The sequence below is a fragment of the Gossypium hirsutum genome, chromosome D11 (genome assembly GCF_007990345.1).
Source record: "Gossypium hirsutum isolate 1008001.06 chromosome D11, Gossypium_hirsutum_v2.1, whole genome shotgun sequence".
Classification (NCBI taxonomy): domain Eukaryota; kingdom Viridiplantae; phylum Streptophyta; class Magnoliopsida; order Malvales; family Malvaceae; genus Gossypium; species Gossypium hirsutum.
Window position 1 is genome coordinate 67,677,503 of NC_053447.1, and position 14,367 is coordinate 67,691,869.

At 32.0% G+C, this 14,367-nt stretch overlaps 1 pseudogene; it reads left to right on the plus strand.

Annotated features, from left to right (window-relative positions):
* Window positions 1–226: 226 nt before the first annotated feature.
* LOC107937874 ((-)-germacrene D synthase-like) lies at window positions 227–8,611 on the plus strand (annotated as a pseudogene).
* The last annotated feature ends 5,756 nt before the right edge of the window (window positions 8,612–14,367 follow it).

A 14,367-nucleotide genomic window follows, 5' to 3' on the forward strand; every position in this document is an offset into this window, starting at 1 on the left:
TGTGGGGGATATTGTTGACCAACATGCATTAGATCCTGGTTTGATTTCTTAGTTTGCTCCATATTTGCTTCGATACTCTGACCAATGAGGTTTGTAACTTGATCATTGGCAAGGTCAAACTCAATAATAGGAGGATCATCAGGATCTGGATGTTTCATGCTTGTCCATGCTCACCGCACCAATTGTTAACTAGTGAGGTGAACAAAAGGAAGAAGATGTTGGCTTGATGAAGGAGGGAGTGCGAAGGTTGGAAGGAATTTTTGGCCTCGTGGAGGTAGTTCAGAGGTTTAGTGAGAGAAGTATGTAAGAGTGGACCTAAGTGAGTTGTTTGCATGACCCTTTTATAGTGAGGACAAACTTAGTTATGTTTCCTAAGATTGATGATGTGGAAGTCTAATTTGATATCTTTGCAGTGATGGTGATATGATGTCTTAGGATGAAACATGTTAGGACAGCTAGCAATTAATTACTCTGGGTCTCTACATAGTCCTCATTTGTCTTAGTGGAGGTGCATAGTTCTAAAGTTCATCAGGTTGTGATACGAGGACCAATTACTGGTCCATAGACTAGCTATGGGTTTGCTAGGCATGAACTAGATGTGAGTCCGCGATATCGTTGGTTCCATTAGAAGACACTTGTCAAACTATTTATGAGTGTTCTATGAGGTTCGCGACACAAATAAAACCATTAATGCACAATGTGAAAATTTTTGTCCAAACAAGTTTAAATGATACTTCTATTAGCAGGAATTAAAGCCGTATAAGTAATTCTAAGGACCTATATATAAGCTACAAAAGGAAGCTATTTAAATACTATTAAAGCAGGGATTGAATCACACCAAAACACATTACAGACATCCAATGGTACATTGTCATGCTTTTTCTTTTTTTTTCCTAGTAAGTATTCATGTTTAATACTATGCTCGACTTACATATAGTTAATAGACTAAATTGGAAACATATCACATTTAATATATAAACAAGTATCAATTGTGATATTCCCCAATAAAAATGAAATGGTGTTCTATTTAGAGAAATAGCAGCAATCGAGCGTTCTCCACATTTTTGTTACAAAGTTGAACCTACAAAGAAAATATAGATGTAAGTTTATACATACATATAATGTTGAGCAAAAAAAAAAAGTTTATGCATATAACATAAAATGTATTAAAAAAATCCATTAAACTTTACAAGTTTCAATCAGGTACAAAAGAATGAATTATATGAATAAAAATTTAAATGGTATAAAAAATTATGTTCTACAAATTCGAGATACGTGTAGAATATGAGTTTAGTGTTTAACATGTTCATACACAAAATTTAGAATTAGTTATAACGTTTCAAGAATATTACCAAATCCTATGTTGAGTAAAGATGTCCAAAATGAATACTTCAAATCAAATAAAAGACGTGCATAAAATAGATTAGTATGTCTAAAAAATAATTAATAGTCGATTGAGTTTTAGCTCGATTGATTTCAATATTTTTGTCAATACAGGTGTAAAAATAGAACATTGGTAATGACAATGTATCACAAAGAAAAAGAGAGAAAAATAAAGAACACATAGATTTTACGTGGAAACCCTTTCGGAAAAAAATTCACAGAAGGAGAAGATAATACACTATGCCGAATTCGAATGAATACAAGAGGAGTAGACTATGTCTATTTATAGACTTGTAAAACCATATTTTAATAAGAGTGTAGTAAGATTGAAATGTCTTATTCTAATTAATATCAAATAGATGGAGTTTAATAAGGTTTAAAAACCTTATTCTAGAATAAAATAAAAGAAGTGTAGTTCTATATGAATTTTACTTTTATTTTATTTTACCATTGTATTTTATTTAAATAAGGATTCAAGTCACTCAATTCTAACAATATCCACCTTGACACGAATTCTCAATGAACAAGTTCTTCATTGCAAACTCTCAACGAACAAGTTCTTCACCTCTTTCATAAAACCCCATTAAAGGTTTAACTTCAACAATGAACACCAACCAAGTCTAAGCAATGCATAGGAAGTGACTTAGTCATCATATCTGTAGAATTTTCATGAGTATTAATTTTGCTCACAACAATATCACCACGAGCAATAATATCATGAACAAAATGATACCGGACATCAATGTGTTTTGTTCTCTCATGAAACATTTGATCTTTTGTAAGGAAGATGACACTCTGATTGTCACAAAATACTGTACTGATTTGAAGGTCTTCATTGAGTTCACTAAAGAGTCCCTTCAACCAAATAGCTTCTTTACAAGCCTCAGTAATCGCCATATACTCAGCTTCAGTGGTAGACAAAATGATTGTAATTTGCAAAGTGGCTTTCCAACTGATTGCACAACCTCTGGTTGTAAAGACATAACCCATGAGAGATATTCTTCTATCAAGGTCTCCAGCAAAATTAGCACCAATATACCCAATGACTCCACATCTAGTTCTTCCAAACTGTAAACAAACATCAGTAGTACCTAGTAAGTATCTTAAAATCCACTGAACTTCTTTCCAATATTTTTTACCAGGATTCGCCATGTATCTACTAACTTCACTGATTGCATATGATAAATCTAGACGTGAACAAACCATAGCATACATGAGAGATCTCACTGCACTAGGGTATAGAAGATGTGACTTGTACTCAATCTCATCATATGATTGTGGAGACAAAGCTGATGAAAGTTTGAAATGGGCTGCTAAAGGAGTATTAACAGGCTTAGCACTCTGCATATTGAACCTACAAAGAACTTTCTCAATATACCCTTTCTGACTTAGGTACAATTTACTTGCTTTTTTTGTCTTTAAAAATCTCTATACCAAGTATCTTCTTTGCTGGTCTCAAACCTTTCATCTCAAATCTTTCACTTAGTTGGCCTTTGACCTTTCTTATCTCTTATTTATCTTTCGCTGCTATCAACCTATCATCAACATAAATGAGTAGATACACAAAAGAAACATCATTGTTTTTCTTAAAGTAAACACAACTGTCATAGCTACTTCTTTTGAAATCATGAGAAGTCATAAAGAAATCAAACCTTTTGTACCATTGTCTTGGTGACTGTTTCAAATTGTAAAGGGACTTTTTTAGCAAGCAAACATAGTCCTCTTTTTCTGAGACTATAAAACCCTCTAGTTGTTGCATGTAAGTATCATCCTCAAGTTCTCTATGCAAAAATGCAGTTTTTACATCTAACTGTTCAAGCTCCAAATCATGCACGGCCACAATACCAAGCAAAGCTTGAATCGAACTATGCTTCACAACTGGGGAGAACACATCTGTGAAGTCCACTCCTGGAATTTGACTGTAACCCTTTGTAGCAAGCCTTGTTTTATATATGGGTTCTTCAACTCTTAGAGTCCCTTCATTCTTTTTAAACACTCATTTACAACGAACAATCTTTTTACCTTTAGGAAGTTTCACAAGATCCTATGATTTGTTTTTGTGGAGTGATTCCATCTCTTCTTGCATAGTAAACATCCAATTTTCTAAGTTTTCACAGCTAACCGCCTCAAAATAATTAGATGGCTATTGGTTTGCATCTATATCTTCAGCCACATTTAAAGCATAAGCAACTAGATCAGCCTCGGCATACTTCTTTGGGGGTTTAATTTCTCTTCTAGTTCTGTTTTTGGCAATAAAGTATTATAGCGAAGAAGCAACTTTATTCTGAATTTTTGTACTGGCTTGAGAAGTCGACTCTATTGTATATTCTGGATTAATCTGATACTCCACCTACTTTTGATTTTCTTTATTGGAAAAGTCTTTAAGAGATAAGTTAGGTAGCATAGTAGTTTCATCAAAAACAACATCTCTACTAATCACAACATTTCTATTTTTAGGACACCATAACTTATACCCTTTTACACTATCTTTATAATTAAGAAAAACACATTTAATGGATCTCGGTTCCAATTTTCCATTATTAACATGAGCATACGTACGACACCTAAAGATCTTTAAGTCAGAATAATTAGCAGGATTACCAAGCCATACCTCTTGTGGAGTCCTTTTCTCAATGGAAACGAATGGAGATCGATTGATCAAAAAAACATGCAGTAGAGGTTGCTTTGGCCCAAAACGACTTTGGTAAGTTGGCATTTGACAACATACATCGAACCTTCTCCATGACCATTTTGTTCATTTGTTCTGCAATGCTATTTTGCTGTGGAGTATGACAAACTATCAAGTGTCTCACGATCCCTTTTGACTTACATAGTTAATTAAACTCATCAAAACAGAACTCTGAGCCATTGTCTTTGCGGATGTATTTTATTTGTTTTCCCGTCTGTTTTTCAATCATAGTTTTTCAAGACTTAAATGCAGAAAACACATCGCTTTTTTGTGTAACTCACACCCAACCGTTTGATTGTATCAATTAAACGCAGTTTGTAGAGTAACTCATCATCCATCACTACCTTAATCATCCTCCTTCTTCTTTCAATTCTTCATGTTATAGTTTAGTTGTAGCATCAATGTTCTGTAGAATTGTAATGTAGGACAAGATTTCCATGAACTAAACTATATCAGATGTTACACAATACGAAATCAATACAAACATGAAACATATTTGCTCATGTGCACACACTTGTATATACGTGATTTAAGTTAAACAATATATTAGACATGGCATGATTAATAGCTGATTATAAAATAAAGGTATTTAGTTAGGACGCTTCTGGTTGGACATGGATCCATGAATTGAAGAAGGAAGCTTTGATGAAGACATTTCGTTAGCTAGTAACTATGTATGTTGGAAACCCTACGAAATGAGATGAAGTGGTGTGAGGCAAAGAGCTCCTATGTTGACGTATTTATACAACTTTCTCAGCATGTGAAAATCCTACATTTACCTATACATCTGGAAATTGAACAGTAGGATTCGGTAAAAATCAAATCGCATAGTGCCTTATTAATTATTTTTTAAATTTAAAAAAAGAAGAAAGTTATTGAGATTATTTAAAAATTTTGTAAAAATAAAAAATATATTATAAAATTTTAAAAATTAAAAATTAAATATTTAATTATTGATTTGACATCCACATGTATGTCCACGACAACAAATTAAATGTTTGATTAAAAAATTCATCCAGTTTGGGTGATTAGAAAATTAAATAGAGGGCTAAAAAGATTTGGTTTTTTTTTTGTAATGTTGGAAGCCTAAATATGTCATTATACCAAATTAATTCAATCAATTAAAAATATAACTAAACTATAAACAAAACAATTTTTATATGTAAGTCAATCATAAGTGAAGTGATAAATAATTTGTATTCAAGTTTTAAGTTGATATTGACATTGTTGCCAGTGTAGGAGGATGTGAGTTCAAGCAAGCTGAAGCGTGTCATCCTCCTCTTTAAGGGTTAAGAAGAGAATATAAATAGTTCTAGGCATCATATCAAAAAATAATTTTCAGTTGACGTCAAAATTTAATTTCATCCTCATCCGTATAAAAAACTACTTTTTTGAAAAACAAAATTTAATGAAGTATTAATAAAGAAATGAAAATGTAAATGGTTTTGAAAAAATTTACTATTGCTAGCAAGAAGTGCATTGCTAATAGAGACAGAACACTAAGAAATTGGTGCCTAAGTTGGTGGCCACTTCTTTAGGCACTAAACGAGAAAAACAGAAAAACAAGCGAATATATTACGCAATTCAGTTACTCTACGTCTGTGGAGCCTAGCTCAGTTAAAAGTTTGTACTCTTTTCAAAAATTACAAAGTGAACCCTAATTGTTGGAAAAGAAATCTAATTTGAAAATGGTTTTCTTGCCCAGTAGAAAATTAAAATTTTAAAAACCGACCCAGTTTGTGATATTTATAGCAGTAAACCTTAGACCGAAATTATACCTATGTTTTTGGTTAAGCGAATCCTAGACATTTTTCGACTTTCAACTAAACGAGTTACGTGATTATCAAGTGAATTTTTTTAAAGAAAATTAAAAATGTCACGCAAGAGAATTTAATAGAAAAATTTTAACAAGGGTAACGATCGATCCTGAATTTTTAAATTCAAAAACTAGAAAATTATGCTCCTAAAAATAAAAATAGAGGACTAAATTTCAAATGTAAAAGTATATAGGGATCTAGTGTATATTTTAATATTCAAATTTTTACTCTTTAATTTGACACAAATAATAATTAACCTAACGTGGAATGTGGGTCGAGTCCATACTAGTTTTGGTTAAAAGCCTAAAAAAGTGTTATATTTCTGTTTTTCCTACAAAACTTTGTTGTCGAGAGTTTAAATTTTACATTTAATTTATCTATATTACAATGATTAATATAATAATATCTTAATGGGTTGAGTAGAATGGTTCAACAAGTACAAAGATGATGAAGGAAACTTTAACATGTCCTTAACAAGTGATGTGAAAGGCTTACTAGAATTATATGAAGCTTCACATTTACGTGTGCATGGGGAAGATATACTTGAAGAAGCTCTTGGTTTCACCACCACTCATCTAGGTTTAGCCAAAGCTGCTGGCGCTATCGAATATCCCCTTTCAGCCTTAGTCTCCCACGTTCTACAACCCATCCGCAAGGGCTTGCCAAGGTTGGAGGCTAGGCGATTCATTTCCATTTACCGAGACGATGCTTCACATAACAAAACACTGTTGAAGTTTGCAGAGTTGGATTTCAACTTGTTACAAATTTCACACAAGGATTTCAAGGCAATATATTACTCCTTCAACATTCAATATTAATTGTTTATCCTAATTTAAAAGGACTAATTGATACCTAATGATGAACTAAACATAGTTAGGCTAATTTGAGTTTTGTTTCAGGTGGAGGAAAAGTTTAGACTTACCTACAAAACTACCTTTTGTTCGAGATATATTGATAGAAGCTTACTTTTGGGCACTGGGAGTGGATTTTGAGCCACAATACTCTTTTGCTAGGGAGATATTAGCAAAAACAATGGGCATGACATCAATAATGGATGACATATATGACGCATATGGCACACTTGAAGAACTTCAACTCCTCTCGAATGCAATTCAGAGGTTAGCAACTTCACACGATTCAATTTTAAATTTGAAAGTTGATTCAGTTAGTTCATGTAATCATGTATAAAAAACATTACTCAATATGTTTGATTTTGAACTTTTCTCTAATTGATTTTGCAGGTGGGATGCTGATTATATAGATCAACTCCCAAAATACATGAAGTCATTTTACAAGCCATTGTTAGATCTTTTTGGAGAAAATGAGTAGGCAATGATTAAGCAAGGAAAATAATGTTATGTCAAATATGCGAAAGATTATACATTCGTACCTTATCTCATTTTTTAAATAATTTTACATAAGCCGTAAAAATTAGTAACCCCTTTCTCCTTTTCTCATATATTATATGAGGAAAATGACAAGTAGTGTTGGCAATGAAGCAAGGTGGAGTGGGACTATTCACCTTAACCCCATCCAATCTTTATATCTCCTACCTTGACACCACTCCAAACATGATTTTATTTGAAATTTCATATCCAACAAATTTTTTTTTCTCAACTTTACCCAACTCACACAAAAATATTAAATAATTTTTATGTTGTATTACTTTTTACAATATCAAATAAAATGCATATTATAAAATCATATAAAAATTTAAAATATCTAACTAAAAAATAAAAAATTTAAAATCTTATAAAATCTTATAGAAGTTTAAAAAATTTATAATTAAAATATATAAAATTAGTTATGAAATTAAAAAGGTATTTTGGTAATTTTTTAAGATAGTGCAAGTTTAAGTAAAACCTTATCTCTGCCCAAACTCTAATTTTCATAAAAAGAAAATATGTTTTATAGGGTTGGATCGAAACATATGGATTTGGGTCATTTTTATTATCCCTAAATATACATATATGTTTAACATGATTATATTCCATTTTATATATATATATATATTTATATATGAAGGATTATAAGTTGGGTACTTATATACTCTAAACTTGAAAATTTATTATGACCTAAAGGTAATGACTTTTTTTCTTCTTCTTCCTTTTTATAGTTTAAACAATTGTGTGAATGCTATTTTGTGGAGGCCAAATGGTACAATGAAAACTTTGTACCAACAAAGGAGGAGTATATGAGGAACGCGGTTTTATCTGTTGGTTATATCATGTTAACCGTCACATCTTTTATTGGAATAGGAGATTTTGTGACACTTGAGATTTTTAATTGGGCATCTAAGAACCCTAAAATCACTGATGCTTCTTCCGTTGTTGATCGTCTCATGAATGATGTTACTTCACACAAGGTACCTTTTTTTCCCGAATTTTGCAAGAGTATTTTCAATAAGTTATATTTGATGAATAAAACTAATATAAATATATAGTTTGAGCAAGAGAGAGGGCACTGTGCATCAGCTTTGAATGCTACATGAGAGAACATGCAGTTTCAGAAGAAGAAGCATGTACTGAATTGAAGAAGCAAGTGGCTGGGAAAGATATCAACCAGGAAATGATATTTGGTCAGATATCCAAAGTTGTTCCAAGGCCGGTTCTTACACGAGTTCTCAATTTTACGAGATTGGAGATGAGTACACACATGCTGGGAAAAATACAAAAGATGGGATAACTGTTTGCTCATTGATCCAATCTCAGTCTCCTATTGAGGAATTAAGACTCTATATCATCTAGCGATCCCTTTCCTGTTTGTGTAGCTTTTATATGTTATATGCTTTTAAGATGTTATTTAAATCCTAACATCTCAATAATCCATGGTGTATATTTATGTTACTCTTTTTTACTATGTTTTATGTCGTATTTTGATAAATTTTCAAATCTCAAGATTTCTTGAGACTTAAAGGGTTGGTGAATGAATCAAGGCGTTGTTATTTAAATGGGTTTTATGGTTGTTCTTTTGGTGCAGTTCTGATTGTGTCTCAACTGATTTTTGTTTATGAGATTTTAGTGCAAGGGATCATGAGTGGTAGTTGTGTTGCAAAGGGCTAATCCTTACAGTATATCAACATGGGATGATGGTGAATGAACCTTGGCTTTAAAGTTTTTTAGGTGTTAAAGATGGTAAGTATGTGACTGCTTAAGAAATTAAAGGTATGGGTTTTAAAGAAAATGGGTGGATGGAAGGAATTGTGGGCAATCAGCAGTGCATTTTACTGGAGGAGGGAAGTGCAACTGGTAGGGGATTTCTAAGTTTTTAGAATGGTTTGCATGTAAATTTTGGAGTTCTAAAAAAAAAGAGAGTTAACTTAAATCACTTTTGAGATGAATTTCAATGGAAATGTGAAATTCCCAACTATATGTTTTCTAAAATGAAGAAACAAGAGAGAGAAAATCTAACTATTTTGCAAAGAGAAAAAGAAGAAGCCATTTTTATATTACCCACATTGCATCGAGAAATTATTTTATGGACCTTTTTATCACATCATCTAGGGTTTTTTACACAAATAATACAAAAAAATTTAAAAAAATACCAAAGTAATACAACCATTTTATTATGTACCAAAATGGTACAAACAGTAAAAAACCTATCGAGGGCCTGCCACAGGCGGCACCTGTGCCATGTTTTCCTGGGGCTCCCCAATTTGTTTGTTTTTGTTGTTTAAGGTTTATGATGTGATTGGTTTTGATTTAATTGAGATTTAATTTTAAATTTATTTTTTTGCAAGGTATTATTTGATTAAAAATAGATATTAAGATATGTTTATATTTATCTATATTTTCATTCATTCATAATTTAATTTTAATTTTTAGGTTATGTACATACTATGTCTTATTATTTTATCATTTATGTTATTATTTATGTTTTATTATTTATGTTATGTTCATTCTATGTTTTATTATTTTATTTAATTTATTTGTTAAGTGTATTTTATGTTGATTAGATATATTTTTTATGAAACTTATTTAGCATGTTGTAATGATATTTTTTTACAAAAATAGTATTAAAAATAAAATATCGAAAAAATATTTTTATGACAAAATAAAATACAAAAAGAAATAAAAAAATGAAAATAGTATATTTACTGAAAGTAATAAAATTCGAAAAAAAGAAAATTACGAACAAAGGGTCAAAATAAAGGTTTTTTACTAAATTTATAATAAAACACACTAAAATAATATATTTTAGACATTATGTACTAAAATAATATAAAATAATAAAATGCAAAAATAGTATATTTTTTGAAAGTAATAAAATCCGAAAATAAGAAAAATACGAACAAATTCCCAAAATAAGGGGTTTTTACTAAATTTATATAAAAAAAACACCAAATTAATACATTTCTAATTTTATGTACTAAAATAATATAAAATAATAAAATACAAAAATAGTATATTTTTTGAAAGTAATAAAATTCGAAAATAAGAAAAATACGAACAAATGACCAAAATAAGGGGTTTTTACTAAATTTATATTAAAAAAACACACTAAATTAATACATTTCAAACTTTATGTACTAAAATAATATAAAATAATAAAATATGAAAATAGTATATTTTTTGAAAGTAATAAAATCCGAAAATAAGAAAAATACGAACAAAGGGCCAAAAAATCGGGAAAACATGGCACAGGTGTCGCTTGTGGCAATGGCATCTTTGGTGCTGCCTCTGCCACTGGCACCTTTGGTGCCGCCTATGGCAGACCATCGACCAGGTTTTTTACTGTTCATTTTGGTACATAATAAAATGGTTATATTATTTTGGTATTTTTTAATTTTTTTGTATTATTTGTGTAAAAAACCTCATCATCTATGGTCCCACCCAATTAAAAGAAGACGCATCATCTTTGATTCCACTTCTCCACTGAGAAGCATCTCTACCGCACACAAAAGAACCCAAAACTTCAAGAGTTAAGGGGAGACCACTAGCATAATGTACAACAAGTTTAGAAAGAATAACCTTTTTACCTTTTGGAAGTACAATATCCCATGTTTTGTTTTTGTGGAGTGATTTCATCTCTTATTGCATAGCAAACATCCACTTTTTTTAGTCTTTAAAGCTAACCGCCTCAAAATAATTAGATGGCTTTGGTTTGCATCTATATCTTCAGCCACATTTAAAGCATAAGCAACTAGATCAGTCTCAGCATACTTCTTTAGAGGTTTAATTTCTCTTCTAGTTCTGTTTTTGGTGATAGAGTATTGTGGTGAAGAAGCAACTCTATTCTAAATTTTGTACTGACTTGAGAAGTCGACTTTGTTGTAGATTCTGGATTAATCTGATGCTTCACCTACTTTTGATTTTCTTTATTGGAAGAGTTTTTAAGAGATAAGTTAGGTAGCATAGTAGTTTCATCAAAAACAACATCTCTGCTAATCACAACTTTTCTATTTTCAGGATACCATAACTTTTACCCTTTTACACTAGCTTTATAACAAAGAAAAGCACATTTAATGGATCTCAATTCCAATTTTCCATTATTAACATGAGCATACGTAGGACATCCAAAGATATTAAAATTAGAATAGTCAGCAAGATTACCAAACCATACCTCTTGTGGAGTCTTTTTCTCAATGGCAACGGATGGAGAACGATTGATCAAAAAACATGAAGTAGAGGGTGCTTTTGCCCAAAACGACTTTGATAAGTTGGCATTTGACAACATACATCGAACATTCTCTATGATCGTTCTGTTCATTCGTTCTGCAATGTTGTTTTGCTATGGAGTATGATAAACTGTCAAGTGTCTCATGATCCCTTCTGATTTGCATAGTTTATTAAACTCATCAGAATATAACTCTAAGTCATTGTCTGTGTGGAGGTATTTTATTTGTTTTCCCGTCTATTTTTCAATCATAGTTTTCCAAGACTTAAATGTGAAAAACACATTACTTTTTTGCTTCAGGAAGAACGCCCAAACTTTTCTAGAAAAATCATCAATAAATGTTAGCATATAATTAGCTCCACCTCTCGAAGGCATTCTTGATGGCCCTTACAGATCAGACTGAATATACTCCAACATCCCCTTTGTGTTATGGATTTCTCTGGTGAATCAAACTCTCTTTTGCTTCCCAAAAATGCAGTGCTCATAAAACTTCAGTTTACAAATTCCTTGCCTATCAAGAAGTACTCTTTTGCTCAATTCTGCCATGCCATTCTCACTTATATGCCCTAGGCACATTTGCCAAAGTTTAGTAATATCATCATCTGATAAGGAAGAGGAAGCGACAGCTGCATCACCAGTAACAGTAGAATCTTGCAAAACATATAACTTGGTAGTCTTTCTCTGCCCTTTCATCACAACGAGAGAACTTTTGGAAATATTCAAAACCCTATTTTTAGCTGTGTATTTGTACCATTTTGAATCAAGAGTACTCAACGAAATTAAATTTCTCTTGGAACATGTCGTACATCACTAAGTGTTCTAATAACTCCATCAAATATCTTAACTTTTATTATTCCAACACCTGCGATTTTACACGAAGCATTATTTCCCATCAAAACAACACCTTCAGACACTGTTTCGTAAGTTGTAAACCAATCCTGATTGGGACTCATGTTGAAGGTGTAGCCTGAATCAAGGATCCACTCCTCGCTTACTTTAGAATTGTTAAAAGAAGTGACTAGAAGTTCACCATCGCTGTAGTCTTCTACAACATCAGCTTTACTGGAATTTTCTGTTGATTTCCCTTTTGATTCGCAGCTTCCCTTTTGATCTTGTTCTGTAGCTTATAGCACTCAGATTTAATGTGCCCTTTCTTCTTGTAGAAGTTATAAGTTTTACTTTTGTTTGAAGACTTCGATCTACCCTTAGATTTACCGAGAGGATTCCCACGATCATCATCAGTATTCCGATATTGTCTCTCACGAACAATAAGACCCTCTCCCTGAGAGTCAATTTTAACCACAAGATGCTCCATCTTATCATACGAGGTTAAAAAATCGTAAACCTCATCAACTGTGAGAGACTCGTGGCTATATAAAATCGTGTCTCTAAAAGTTGAATAAGACGGAGGCAACGAACAAAGTAGAATCAACCTTAGATCTTCCTTATCATACTGAACCTCCATGGCCTCCAAGTTTGAAAGAATTTCTGTAAACACTGTTAAGTGTTCGTGCATAGACGCACCTTCCTCCAAACGATGAGCATAAATACGCTGCTTCATCTGTAGCTTGCTGACTAGAGTTTTTGACATACATATTTATTCCAGCCTCTTCCATAATACAATAACGGTCTTCTCTTTCATCACATCCTGTAAAATTTCATTGGACAAATACAGATGTAACTGTGTTAACGTCGTTCGGTCCTTGCGCTTCTTCTCTTCCTCCGTGAATGTGAAAGGCTTCTTATCTACCCTTAGCAGAGCTTCTTCTAAGTACATCTATGCAAGAACTGTTTATATCTTTATCTGCCACAACGCAAATCTGGTGTTGTGATCCAACAGCGTAATTTCATACTTCAAAGACGCCATTACCGTAATTGAGATGAACAACCCAAAAGCTCTAATACCAATTTATAAAAATAGAATGTCGATAATGACAATGTATCGCAAAGAAAAAGAGAGAAAAATAAAGAACACACAGATTTTACGTGAAAACCCTTTTGGGAAAAAACCATGGCCAGAGGAGAAGATAATTCACTATGTCTAACTCTAATGAATACAAAAGGAGTAGACTATGTCTATTTATAGGCTTGTAAAACCATATTCTAATAGGAGTGTAGTAAGATTGAAACACCTTATTCTAATCAATATCAAATGGATGGAGTTTAATAAGATTTAAAAACTTTATTCTAGAATAAAATAAAAGAAGTGTAGTTCTATATGGATTTTACTTTTATTTTATTTTACCATTGTATTTTATTTAAATAAGGACTCGGGTCATTCAATTCTAACAACAGGAGAACTTGGGTTTGAGTGCGCTAAATCGCATTATTCTCCTATTTAAGGGTTGGGGAGGAGCTATGGATAGTTCTAGACATTATATTAAAAAAAGAATAGATATGCTCCGAACCTATAGAGAGATATATATTGACAAGTTAGTAGTTCATTATAAAATTGAAACTGTTTTGGTTGTAGCCCTTCTTCCTCTGTCTCCTCGTAGAGATTAAGCTTATGCTTTTGTTTTACAAGGGAAGTGCCACCTATTGATCCATCATTATCAGCAGAGTGTTGATGGATATCTTTGAAATTTGGAGAAGATTGAGTGCTAAGGCTATGTTGCTATTTTATTTCATCCAAATATTTCTCATACACTATTTTAACACCACACTTCTTCACCTTAACACCGGGACCAATTGGCTTTGTGAAAGACAGCTCAAGCTCATCGCATTCTTGATCTGAGCAATCTATTGTTGATAAATTCTTGGTTTCACATTCATCTCCCAAGGAAAATAGATATAATTTTTCACGCGACCAATAATGAAGAAAAAGGTGATCCTTCGTTATAGGATGGTTATTTTGTTTAC